We start from the raw sequence: 12,913 nt of genomic DNA on the forward strand, positions 1-12,913 counted from the left end.
CAACTTGACACAGCCTAGAGGCATCTGAGAGGAAAGCCTTGACTGAGGGACTTCCTCTATCAGATTAGCCTGTGGGTACGTCTGTGGGAGTTTGTCTTGATTATTGTTGTAAAGGGACCGGGCTCACTGTGGGAGGTGCCATCCCTAGACAGGTGAGCCTGGGCTGTCTAAGAAAACCAGCTAAACATAAGCCTGGGAGCAAGCCAGCAAGCACGGTCCTCCACCGTTCCTGCTGTACTTCCTAGGCTGTGAGTGAGTGAGTTCCCTAGTCAGTGGTAATGCTGTGTGGAATGGGAAGCGGTCCTGCCTTCGGGTTTCGGCTTTGAGTTCCTGCCCTGACTATGATGTCCAATAGTTCAGTGATAGACTATGACCAGGAAGTAGAAGAGGAAATAAACCCTTTCATCCCCAAGTCAGAGTGTTTTATCAACAGAAACTAGAACAATAATCCTCAGAGTCCTCATCCTAGTGGCCCAATTTCTGCTGGCCCCAGCCTGATTTCTTAGGGTAGGGGTCCTGTAAGCGACCGACAGCATAGAATCTTCGCACAAGGTCTCTGTCATGGCTATGTAACTCTGCCACTGTTGCATGGAGCTGTCCCTGGACAATCTGCAAACCAGTGCTGGTTGAGTTCCAGACTTCATTATGGACAGACACTTCAGTCTCATGTGGTTGTCCCATGTCACAAAATAGTCTCCTTTAAAATTGTTTTTAACTGGTTTTAGGAGTAAAAGCACCCCTAGCTGGTGAGCCATAACAAAGTAGGCAGAGGGCTAGACTTGGCCCACAGCCTATAGCTGGCAGCAACCCCTGGCTTGGTTCTAGCAGGTCTAGGTTTCTTCACCTTTCCAAGTTCCCTGCAAGCCACTGACATGAAGCAGAATGACCAGAGGACTAGGGGACTTTGGGCAGGCAGGACCCAGCCTCTGTTCCTCCCTATCCTGGTAGAGAAGGAACCTGGGTGAGCCTTTACTTCCATGTTGGAGAAATGGGAGGACAGAAAGCTCACCTTCAGGACTCGTGAGGGTGAAAAGCATAGGACGAGACTTATTTTTGGAGCCTGGAAATTGTCAGTTCCTTTGTCCCTCTACCCTGTTCCCTCTACTTTAAAAGAGACCATGTAGCTTTGTGGTGGGAAACCAGACCCTGCTGTCAAATGGCCCAAGGTGGAATGCCTCTTCTGACCTTAGCAAATTATCTCATCTCTCCCAAGGTCAGTTTCCCCATATGTAAAACAGCAGTAAGACCTGCCTTAGTGGACTGAGGCTAGGAGGTCCACTTAGTAAGATAGAGCATGTGAAACCCCTAGCAGAATGTTCACAGGGATGCTCAAGAACAACATTCAGTGTTCTTATAGGGTGGCACAGTTCCGTGGATATAAGATGAGGATCCTACCCACACTGTACCACTCAAAACATGACCTTGGGAGCTCCGGCCCTCCTCCTCATTTTGGTCTTTTCCATAAAGTGATGAACACAGGGATCTTGACACCTGTGTTTTCCATACCTTCCTACTTATGTTCTGTCTTCTGTATGTCTGTGAGTTCTGTATCCATTGCTGTGGGGGAGGGGGTGAGAGAAACTGATGAGGAAAGGTTTGTGTTGGCTCCTGCTTTCAGAGGTTTCGCTCCGCTCTTACTTGGCTCCCTTAGTCCTGGGCCTGTGGTTAAAAAGAACATCACAGAGGAAGAACAGGGAGCACAGCTTCTCAGTCTGTGGTGGCCAGGAAGCAGCGAGAGACAGGAAAGGCTGGAGACTAGGTACATCTTTGCAGGACATACCCCCTATGACCTGTTTCCTCCAACTAAGCTCTACCTCCTACCTTTTACCAATAACACCATCATATTATGAACCCATCAAGAGATTCATTCATTGATTAGGTTAGAGTCCTCAAGATCTACTCGCCTCCCTCAAACCTATCAACAAGCAACCAAGCCCCCAACACACTAGCCTTTAGGGGACATGTCAGATTCAAACTGTAACTCCTCCTCCTCTTCTTCCTCCTCCTCCTCCGCTTCTTCCTCCTCCTTCTCCTCCTCCTCCTCTTCCTCCTCCTCCTCCTCTTCCTCCTCCTCCTTTTCCTCCTATTCCTATTCATAGATCTAAGGTTAGCTTGGCCCCAGTGGTGGGAAAACAGTGTCCCTGGATGACTGACCTCGGTATTTCTTCTGTCCAGCATCCTTGGCCTTCTTTGCCCTCTTGGGCTTTGGAGCCAGTGGGAGGAAGGACAGAGACACTGTGGTGAGTGATATCCACTACGCATGCCTGCTATACAGATACTATTAAGCATTAATAGTGGGTTGACAGAATGGCTCAGCAGGTGGGAGTACTTGTCATCAAGCCCTACAACCTGGGTTGGATCCCCAGAACTTCATGGTGGGAGGAGAAAGTCAATTCCAAAAAGTTGTTCTCTGACCTTTACATGTAGGCCATGGCATGGCACCCCACCACATGATAAATGATAAATGTAATTTAAAAAATTAAAAACCAAGCCAGGTGTGGTGGCACACACCTTTAATCCCAGGATTTGGGAGGCAGAGGCAGGTGAATCTTTGTGAGTTCAAGGCCAGCCTGATCTACATAGTGAGTTCTAGGCCAGCTGGGGCTATAGGGAGACCCTGTCTCAAAAAAACAAAAAAAAAAAAAAATCAGTAGTAACAGGGGCTGGGGTCATAGTTCATAATAGAGCACTTGCCTCACATGCTCAAGACCCTAGCTTCAATCTCTAGTCACACACACACACACACACACACACACACACACACACACCACAGATTAATAGCCACGCCTATTTTCCTCATCTGGGACCCACCCAACTTTTCCAGGAAGGGTACATTGTTAGACTTTCTGGAATGTGCTAAGAATTTGTCATGTGCCCAGTATATATAATACCATATGCATCAGAAACAGCAAGCATGTCCCCCATCCTCCAACTTCCCCACCTGTCCCACTTTCCCCCTCCATCTCCCACATACCCTGCCACCCCCACCCCAGTACCCCGAGGAACAGCAGACCTGGCTGAGCTCCTCAGAGCAGGAACTCGGCTCAGACCGTCTGGGCTTTCCTTTTAGTTGCTCCAGATCAGTATTTCCAAACTCTCTGCAGAATAAACACACGTGTCTGCCTTCACTGCTTCCTTCCGAGGCCCTCCTCTTTCCTCCTTTCCCTTTTTTGCAATCTACAAAAGTAACATGAGTTTATTGGAGAAAAATGAGGAAGGAGAGATAAGCAGAAATGTGTGTAAAGCCCTAGGTCCCAGCACTCAGAGATAGCTCTGCCAACACCCGTGATCCAGCCTCTTTGTGAGTTTTTAATGCATATAAAATTAGGTGAGGGATGTATATATTTTTTAAAACAGCAGTTTGATTTACTGGTTGGTTGAAAAATAAATGTGGCTCTGGCCCACAAATGCTCATCAGTTTCAAAATCCAGCCTTGGAAGGCCAGGGGTTCAGCATCTGTTTCCTTTCTGGTCTTCTATCTGCTACCTGATGCAGGGGGAGGCAGGAAGCATCAGTGGGTTTGACTCACAACGTGGATTATGTGCTAAGATAAAGCAAGGAAAACCTGCTTTAGCATTCTCCCCAGCCCTCCCCAGTTCTGATGCATGCGAACGTTATGGCCAGCAGGAGAGGTGCTGGTCAGACACTTCTCTGTTGGTCCATTCTCCCTGGGAAGAAGCAGATCCTAGGCTCTTCCTTCTGGTGGGCAAGGATGCTCCGCAACCCTGGAGACCTTCTCAGTCCTGTCACCTTTAGTATGCTGGGTTTTTCCCTGGGTGGCAGCCGGGAACTCCCAAACAGAAGCAACAAATAGATGAAGAAGGTCAGCATGACCTGATCTTGAATTTGGAGGGCTGAAGAAAAGGCACAGGTCACAGTGTAGGGAAATCCTATCTTTGAATGTGACATGCCTCCCATGGGGTAATGTGTTAAACACTCGGTTCCCAGCTGGTGTCGCTGTTTTGGGAGGTTGTCAGACTTTGGGTCTGTGATCGCTGGGCACAGGCCTTGAAGGTGATCTCCATTTTTGGCTCTGGCCCGATGCTCTGCTTCTTGATGGACTAAGGTGTGAACAAGCCATGCCACAAACTCCAACTGCATGGATGGAGCAGGCCCAGCCGCCATACCTTCCTAGAACAGGATGAATCCCCTGAGATGAAGAGCCAAAGTTAGCTCTTCTGCCTTTTAGTTGCTTCTGTGAGATACTAGATGCTGATCCACAATCACTTCTCCCCGGGGGTCTTAGGAAATCCTGGAAGGATGTGAAGATTCAAGTTACAGACTCAACCTCCTCTCAGTGGCACTGACACGGGAGAAACAGCATCCCCTAGAGGGTTCTTAGTCTCATTCATAGAAGAATTTAAGAATGGACTCAAACAGAAGCTCTAGGACAATCTTATTAGGGTTTAAAGAAAAATCCTCAGGACACGAAAGCTGTAAATCTCAGCAGCTGCCTTGAGGAGGAGAATGGAGGGGAGAAGGATAAAAGCCATGAAGCCACGGTGGTCCTATGACCAGGTGATTGACCAGTGAAACTGGAAATGTGGGTCTTCCAACATAGATTAGATAATTTATTTTTTGACCAGTTAATCTTATGGGGCTTTTTGCTACTCTAACAGCACCCTGGCTGGGTTATTAGCGTCCTGTATATGAATTTCATCTTTGTAAAGCACCTCCTTTCTAGGAAGGATGGCATGAAAGCTCTGTCCCTTGTCAAAGAAAGCCCACAAGTCACCCTATCTTCATTTATTCTCTAAGGCATGCTAAGGAGAGGGTGTGAATGTTGAACACCCCTGGAATAAAGATGAGCAAAGGAGCTCTCTCAACAGCTGGTGAGTATCTGCACCAGCCCAGCTACATGGAAAACAGCTATGGTTCAAGTCCCCTACCTCCTGGGTCACAGAGCACAGTGACTTGCAAAGGTTTCTGGTAATTTCCCTGAGGTCACACACCTATCTGTACAATGGGAGTCACCAGTCCACCTTGGAGAGTGGAGAGAAGTGTTACAGGGGGCTGGGGAGCAGGCTCAGGTAGTAAAGCATTTCTCACAAGCCCAAGGACCTGAAGTGTTTCCTAGCAATATAGGAATAAATATGTGGTCCCTGCATGCACAAAATGTGGTGCTTGGTCAATGTAAGGAACTGTGATGAAAATTCTCAGAAAAACTATCTTGAAACTGAACCTTCTGCAAAGGCTAGTCAACTGATTAGAGCTTCAGTGATTGTGCACATTTTGGAATGTTTTGGGTCCAGAGACTAATTACAGTTTATCTTGGGTCATCTTTAGCCCCCTAACTAGTCACTCCCTGCCCACTTTGTTTCTGAATTAACACCCTTAGCTAACAGATAAAAACCTTTTGGAATGTATTAACTTAACAAAAGCCCTAGCTCCCACCAACCAAAAGCTAAGTGTATCAGACAGCATCTGAGGCCTAGAGCTGAGATTTCTTTTTTGCTGCTTTGCCTACTTAATGTGTCCATCAATGTATTTGAGAAGGGTTTCCATTTATGACTTTTCTTTGTTCTGTTACTATGAAATCTTCAAGAAACTGCTTCCACGTGGGAACATGGAATTGGGAGTAAATTGTGTTCCTTGCTCACTCATATTTGGCTCCAGAATAAACTCTTATCCTTTTAAAAAAAAAAAAAAAAGCCACAGTTAAGAGCACTGGCTGCTCTTGCAGAGGACCCTGGTTTGAGTCCCAGCACCCACATGGTAGCTAACAACCATCCATAACTCCAGTTTGAGGGGATTTGATGCCCTCTTCTGTCCTTCATGGTCACTGCATGACATGGGTGCACTTACACACATGCAGATATAATACTCATACACATAAAATAAATTAAAAAGGCAGGCATGTTGGTGTGTATGTGTACCCTCAAAGCTGGGAAGACAGAGACAGGAGATCCCTGTTGCATGGTGAGCTCCAGGCCAGTGAGAGACCTTGTCTGGAAAGAGGGGAAAGGAAGGAAGGAAGGAAGGAAGGAAGGAAGGAAGGAAGGAAGGAAGGAAGGAGGGAAGGAAGGGGCAGATTCAAGACAGTGCTGTGACTATGTGTGTTAGTACACACACCTAAAATCCAAGGGGGAGGGAAGGGAAGGGAAGGGAAGGGAAGGGAAGGGAAGGGAAGGGAAGGGAAAGTTTTTTAAATGAAATAAAGTGAACAGCTTCTGAGGAGCAATACCAGAGGCTGTCCCTGGCTTCCAAATGCATGCACACACATGCACACATATGAACACGCACATACATGAATTTTAAGACGAAAGACTAAATGATATGATTCATTTTATGAGACTGTGTCTAGAAATCTCTGTCACTATCTCTGCCCTGGGTGACTCTTGAAGATGACTATCCTCCCAAATACACTGCTACCGTTGTTGCACCCCAATCCTGTGACCCCCAATGACCACCGAGGAGTCCAGAGAGCATGCAAAAGCAAAGAGCCTTTATTCAGGTTTAAGCTCAGGCCCTCAGATTTCACTGATGCAGCAGATCCGGATCCACACTGAGAGCCCCAATCTAGGGTGGGATAAGTTTTTATAGGGAAGTTTCACAGAAGCCCACGAGCACCAAGCATCCTTTAAAATGATTGGATGGTCCTATGCCCTGAGTACAGGGAGGATTCTTATTGGTAGGGGCTGTCTTTAGGGCACTGGAATGTGCTGACTGTTATCTGTGGGGCCAGAAGTTTCTGTTTTTACCTTCTAAGGCTGCTATATGCCCGGGCTTGCTTGATCTATAGCTTTCCGGGATGGGGGTGGTAACTGAAGATTACAACATGCCTGGGCATGTCCAGGCTTGCCTGAAACAGCTAGTCAAAATGGAGTTAGTGCCGCCTAAGCCAAGCAGATTACAGAAGCAGAAAGAAGCGGTTAGATGAGTCAGGGTCCCACATTTCCCTCTCCTAGTAACTAGGGATGACCCAATCATAGGTCTGGACCATGATATCTAATGAAGGGGTCTATGGGCTGATACTGGGACCTCAGGACCATGAATTGTCCTGCATTCACCTGCTCTCTAACAAAGGCAGTCAGCCGATTGATAATACAATGGCCCAACAGTTAACACTAATAGGAGAAGGATTATGGGCCCAGCCAAGGCTGAAAGTAGAGTGGTAAGCCAAGGATACCAATTGAACAAGTTGTTCATACCAATTTTGTGGCTTTGTAGGTTGGTATCTGGAGAGGAGTTCCTGGCAGAGGTGTATGAGGGTTTTTACATTTTCTTCAACAATACTGGACTCATTGACAAAGAAGCAGCAATTTTCCCCCCAAACCATGCAAGTTCCCCCCCTGTTCAGCCATGATTAGGTCCAGAGCTCGCCTGTCCTGAAGCACCACTCCTACAAGTGAATTCATTTGTTGTTGGAGGGACTCAAGGCTGTTGGTTGTGGACGCCACTGCCTGGTCTAACTTGTCCTGGAAGTCCCCCGCCAGATGATTGGTTTGAACGATAGCCTTCGCCACGCTCCCCACGCCTACTAAGAGGGCAAGTCCCAGACCCACTAACAGGAATGAAGATTTCTCTCCGCAATCAGATGTGGAGGAGAAGAGCAGCCTCTTCCTTCTCGAACAAGTACACCTGGGGGGTGATGATTACTGGAACACAAAAGGCAAGCTGAGAGGCATTAACACAGGTCAAAATGTCTCCCCTACACCAAAGAAAAAGGGGAAGGCTGACGCGCACAGTTCTAGAAAGAGCCACATTAGCAAGGCACTTGTAATGGGCAAGAATAGCTGCACCAGAAATGCAAAGTGGGTAGTCAGGTGATTGTTCAGATGGGAGCGCCCGCCAAACGGGTGTCAGAGGAGCTATTTCCTGGAGTCTTAGATAGGGTGGCATTAACTGGTACTGCAGTGAGCAAGGGTCTATTGCTAGATGCACAAAGAAAGCAATTAGAGGCATTGGGGTGGTTGGTGAAGGGTAGAAAGTCGACCACATATTGTATATATTGATTCCAGGACATGGTTGACTTTATCTGTTCCTCCGTTTGCTTTTCCTATACAATAATACTATGATGGGTCAGTATAGGCTGAGCTGCCGGCACAAGCTGGCAGGAAATGTGGAAATCGGTGGTGGGGTAACTGGTGAATGCCCCTGGGTAGGACTTTCCTACTACCCCAGTATGCCAGCATTCATCCCAGGGATCTGCAACATATATTCGGGAATAAGGTTGGCCATTTTCCAGTAGGGATATGGACCTCTCCTTCCCTGTAATCCCTATTTGTCCCCAGGTTAGGCCTGTCTCTAGCTTTCAGAAGTAGCAGCACCCTCTGTAGAGGGTGCTGTCTTTTAAATATGACGAGTCTGCCAATAAGGAAAGCAGACATATTCATCATTTGTATGGCTACAGGCATTGGGGTACACTATGATATCTAGGGGTTCTCGGCAGCCCACTAAGGGGCAGTCAGCCATGCCAATCACCTGGTTTCTCCCCTGGTACGTTTCCCTGACAGAGAATGTCCAGAGCACAGTGTTGGGAAGGTTAGAGTGAGCATTGCCGGAGGACAATATAGAGGCCATTAAGAACAATAAAGTCTTAGCTTGAGAGGGTTGTCCGTGTCCTTGTGGACTTTACATGTTTTGGGATCCGGTGCAGCAATCAGCGGAGGGTGAAGGTCATCTGGGTCTGGGTGTGGGCTCGCTAGCTGGACATGGGTGTGATGAATCCAGGCGGTAACTCCGTCTACTTTCACTGCAGTCGGGGTAGTCAGGAGTACCATGTACGGTCCTTTCCAGCGAGGTTCTAGAGTCTTGTGGCAGTGTCTGCTGATGTAGACCCAATCTCCAGGCTTGTAGTTGTGTGGGGTAGGAGGAGGAGTGGTCTCATAAATAGCTTTCAGACAGGGCCACACATCCTTGTGGGCGTGTGCCACAGCCTCAAGAGAATCAAGCAATCGACGGTTATCAAACTCAGCAATTAATTCAGCTTTTAAATTGGGGAGGGTGGGAGGGGGTCCTCCAAACATGATTTTAAATGGAGTTAAACCTAACAGGTAGGGTGAGTTTCACACCCTATATACAGCAAAGGGAAAGAAAGCCACCCAGTCCCCGCCATTCTCCATGGTTAATTTAGTTAGGATCTCTTTTAGGGTTCTATTCATCCTCTCTACCTGTCCAGAGCTTTGGGGCCTGTATGCACAGATTAATTTCCATTTTGCCCCCAATATTTTGGCTAACTCTGGCATTACCTGAGAGGCGAAGGCCAGTCCATCGTCTGAGCTCAGAAGAGCCAGCACACCATACCTTGGAAGAATGTCTTCCAGTAGCCACTTGGCAACCATTTGCGCAGTCTCATGCTTGGTAGGGTACACATCAGTCCATCCTAAAAAAAGTATCTACCAGAACTAAAAGATATTTGTCACCATATTTGCCCAGTTTAATCTCTGTACAGTCCATTTCCCAGTGAGCTCCAGGCTTGGAGCCACTCAACTGGGTCCCCTGTTCTTTGGAAAGGTTCTCAGCATTCGTCAGCCTACAGCTAAAACATTTGGAGGCGATTGAATTGACATGTGATCGGAGGTTCAGAACCTTGAGATGGGCGTTTCTTAGAAGGTCTTCTGTCTTTCGAGTGCCCAGGTGGGTGGACCGGTGGATGTGATTGAGAAGATCTTTGGCTAGGTTACTTGGCAGGATAATCCTGCAGTCCCCTGTGTGCCACCAGGCATCAATCTTTTGGGTCATGGGAAGTCTGTGTCAGCTTCAGATCTTCCTGAGAATAATCAAGTTGGTCTGGTAGCATGGGCGGCCCTGGGTCCAGCAGATGGATAGCCAGGACTGAGGTGGTTTTCAGTGCTGTCTCCTTGGCAACCTGGTCTGCCCTCTGGTTTCCTAAGGCATATTTGCCTTCTGGTGCCCAGGGCAATGGACGATAGCCAGTGTATGGGTAGCCATAGGGCAGTCAGTAAGTTTAGGATTTCTTGTTTATTTTTAATAGTCTTTCCCTCAGCTGTGAGCATCCCCGTCTCCTGGTAGATGGCCCCATGTACGTGGGCTGTGGCAAAGGCATATTGGCTATCTGTATACACATTTAATTTTTTGTCCTTGCCCAATTTAAGAGCCTCGGTCAAGGCTATCAGCTCAGCTCTCTGGGCTGAAGTCCCCACAGGTAAAACCGCCACCCAGACAGTTTTGGTTTCTGTTTCTACTGCTGCCCCCACATACCTCTGTCCATTTTGCACAAAACTGCTGCCATCAGTAAACCAAGTGGCTTCTGCAGCAGGAAGTATCTGATTGGTCAGGTTTATTCTGAGCCTGTACACTTGGCTCAGGATTCCCACGCAATCGTGCAAGGGTGTGTCCAGGTCTGGATCAGGCAGCAGGGTGGCTGGATTGAAGGCTGTGCTTGGGAGAAAACGAATCCTGGGAGGGTGGTTAAGGAGTGAGCTTTGATAGTGAGTCATCCGGGCATTTCTCAACCAGCGGTCAGGTGGCTGCTTAAAAACTCCCTCAATGGCATGAAGGGTTGTGATGCATAATTCTTGTCTTATGGTTAACTTGTCTGCATCCTTGACTAGAAGAGCCATGGCTGCTATAATTCGCACACATGGTGGCCACCCAGAGGCAACCGGGTCCAGTTTTTTTGATAGGTATGCCACCGGCCTATTCCAGGGCCCCAGAGTCTGAGTTAGGACTCATTTGGCCACTCCCTTCTTTTCATCTATGAAAAGATGAAAAAGCTTAGTAACATCTGGAAGTCCTAGGGCTGGGGTGGCAAGGAGGGCCTGTTTGATCTTACTAAAGGCTTTTTCCTGGACCTCTGTCCAAACGAAGGGCTCTCTTTCCCATGTGACTTCATAGAGGGGCCTTGCCAATTCATTGAATCCTGGGATTCATAAGCAGCAGAATCCTGCTGACCCCAGGAACTCCCTCACCACCCTCTGGGAATGGGGGGTGGGTATCTTTAGCACTGTTTCTTTCCTGTCATCTGTAAGCCATCTTTGTCCTTTTTTTATGTATCCCAGATAGGTGACATCTCTCTGGCATATTTGGGCCTTCTTGCCAGATGCCCGATATCCCAATCTGCCTAAGGTTGCCAGGAGATCTCTAGTTCCCTGCTGACACTGTGAGGTGTTATCAGCAGCTATTAAGATGTCATCCACATATTGTAATAGGGTAAGCTGGGTATGTTCCAGCCGGCACTCACCCAAGTCTTCATGGAGGGCCTCATCAAACAGGGTGGGCGAAATTTTGAACCCTTGTGGCAGGCAGGTCCAAGTCAGCTGCCTGTTGAAGCCAATCTCCTGGTCTTGCCATTTGAAAGCAAAGAAGGGTAGGCTCTCCTTGGCCAGAGGTAGGCTAAAGAAGGCATCCTTCAAGTTTAGCACTGTGTACTAGTTTCTGGAAGGTGGCAAGGAACTCAGGAGAGTGTAAGGATTGGGTACCATTGGATGAACATCCGTAGCCCGCTTGTTTACCTCCCTCAAGTCTTGGACCAGCCGATAGTCAGTCAAATTTGGCTTTTTGACTGGCAGGAGAGGGGTATTCCAAGCCAATCAGCAAGGCACCAAGTCGTCTTGATCCCTCAGGCATCAGATATGGGGAGTGTTCCCGAGCCTGGCCTCCTGGGACATAGGGTACTGTTTAACTCTGGCTGGTAGGATTCCAGGCTTAAGCTCTATCCAGATGGAGGGCCAGTGGGCAGCCAGCCCCATGCCCCCTGTCTTGGTCCAGGCTGTGGGGAACTCCTTTAGCCAGGTGGAAACCTCCTCCTCTGGTGTAGAAGCCAATTTTTTATGTGACCTAAACTCATCTTCCAGTTGTAGTGTGAGTACCTGGATCAGGTGGCCTTATTGGTCAGTCATTTGGGCCCAACTAGGGGTGAAATGAATGTGGGCTCCAATTTTGGTGAGCAAGTCTCTGCCCAGGAGTGGGTAGGGCACTCTGGCAAGACCAGGAAGAAGTGGGACACCTAGCCCCTGCCCAGGTCCACTTTTCTTTGGGAGGTCCATGAGTATTGGTTCATGCCAGTAGCCCCCTGAACCCAAGACTTTTTACATGACAGTTTTCCTTGGGGCTCAATTAATACCAAGTGTTGGGCACCCGTATCCACATGGAAGCTCATGGGCATCCCCTCCACTTTGAGGGTTACCCTAGGTTCAGGGAGGGGATCTGAACCCCGATCCCCCTAGTCGCTCATTTCTCCGAGCTCAAGAATTTGCACCCCTTCTCGGACCCTGCCTCACCCAGCAGGTTTTTCTGGGCAACCTTTCATCCAGTGGCCCATCTTTTTGCAATAGGCACATTGGTTCTTCTGTAACCTTGGTCACCCTTCCCAGGGTTTCCTACCTGGGCCCACAGAGAGGTAGCGCAGTTGACGTTCCTGCTTATCAGGCAACTTTGCGGTTGTAGCCAGAAGGATCTTAGCAAAGTCTCAGGCCTGCTTGGTGCTAGCAGTGGCTGCGGCTCGAGCCTGTTTGTCTTCTGGGCTTTCTCTGTGGTTATAGATCCTCTCTGCCACTGCCAACAGCTCCGGCAGAGTCTTATCTGCCAATCTATCTAGTTTTTGTAATTTGCGCCTAATGTTGGGTGCTGACTGGTTGACAAAGGCCAATATAACTGCATTCTTGTTTTCTAGTGCCTCTGGATTCATGGGTGTATAAGTGCGGAACGCCTCAAAGATCTGCTCTAAAAAGGCTGCCAGGGATTCTGTCTTTTCTTGCTGCACATCATTAATCTGAGCCAAATTAGTCGGGTGCCTTGTGGTGGCCCGGAGACCCTCCATTAGAGTCTGGCAGTAGACCCGGAGCCTCTCCTTACCTTCTGCCACATTAAATTCCCAGTTTGGTCAGGTTAATGGGAAGGCTTCATCGATCAGCGCCTGGTTGGTGGTGGGGTTCCCATGCAACCCGGGGACCAGCTTCCAGGCCTCAGTTTGGAGCTGGTCCTTCTCCTCGGGGGTAAATAGAACCTG

At 48.4% G+C, this 12,913-nt stretch overlaps 1 protein-coding gene across 2 annotated transcripts in view; it reads left to right on the forward strand.

The window, feature by feature from the left end:
* Window positions 1-12,913, forward strand: part of Ksr2 (kinase suppressor of ras 2) — a 443,310-nt gene that overhangs the window by 387,625 nt on the left and 42,772 nt on the right. The gene's annotated exons all lie outside the window — the stretch shown is intronic.

The sequence above is a fragment of the Nannospalax galili genome, unplaced genomic scaffold (assembly GCF_000622305.1).
Source record: "Nannospalax galili isolate Female #2095 unplaced genomic scaffold, S.galili_v1.0 scaffold120, whole genome shotgun sequence".
NCBI lineage: Eukaryota > Metazoa > Chordata > Mammalia > Rodentia > Spalacidae > Nannospalax > Nannospalax galili.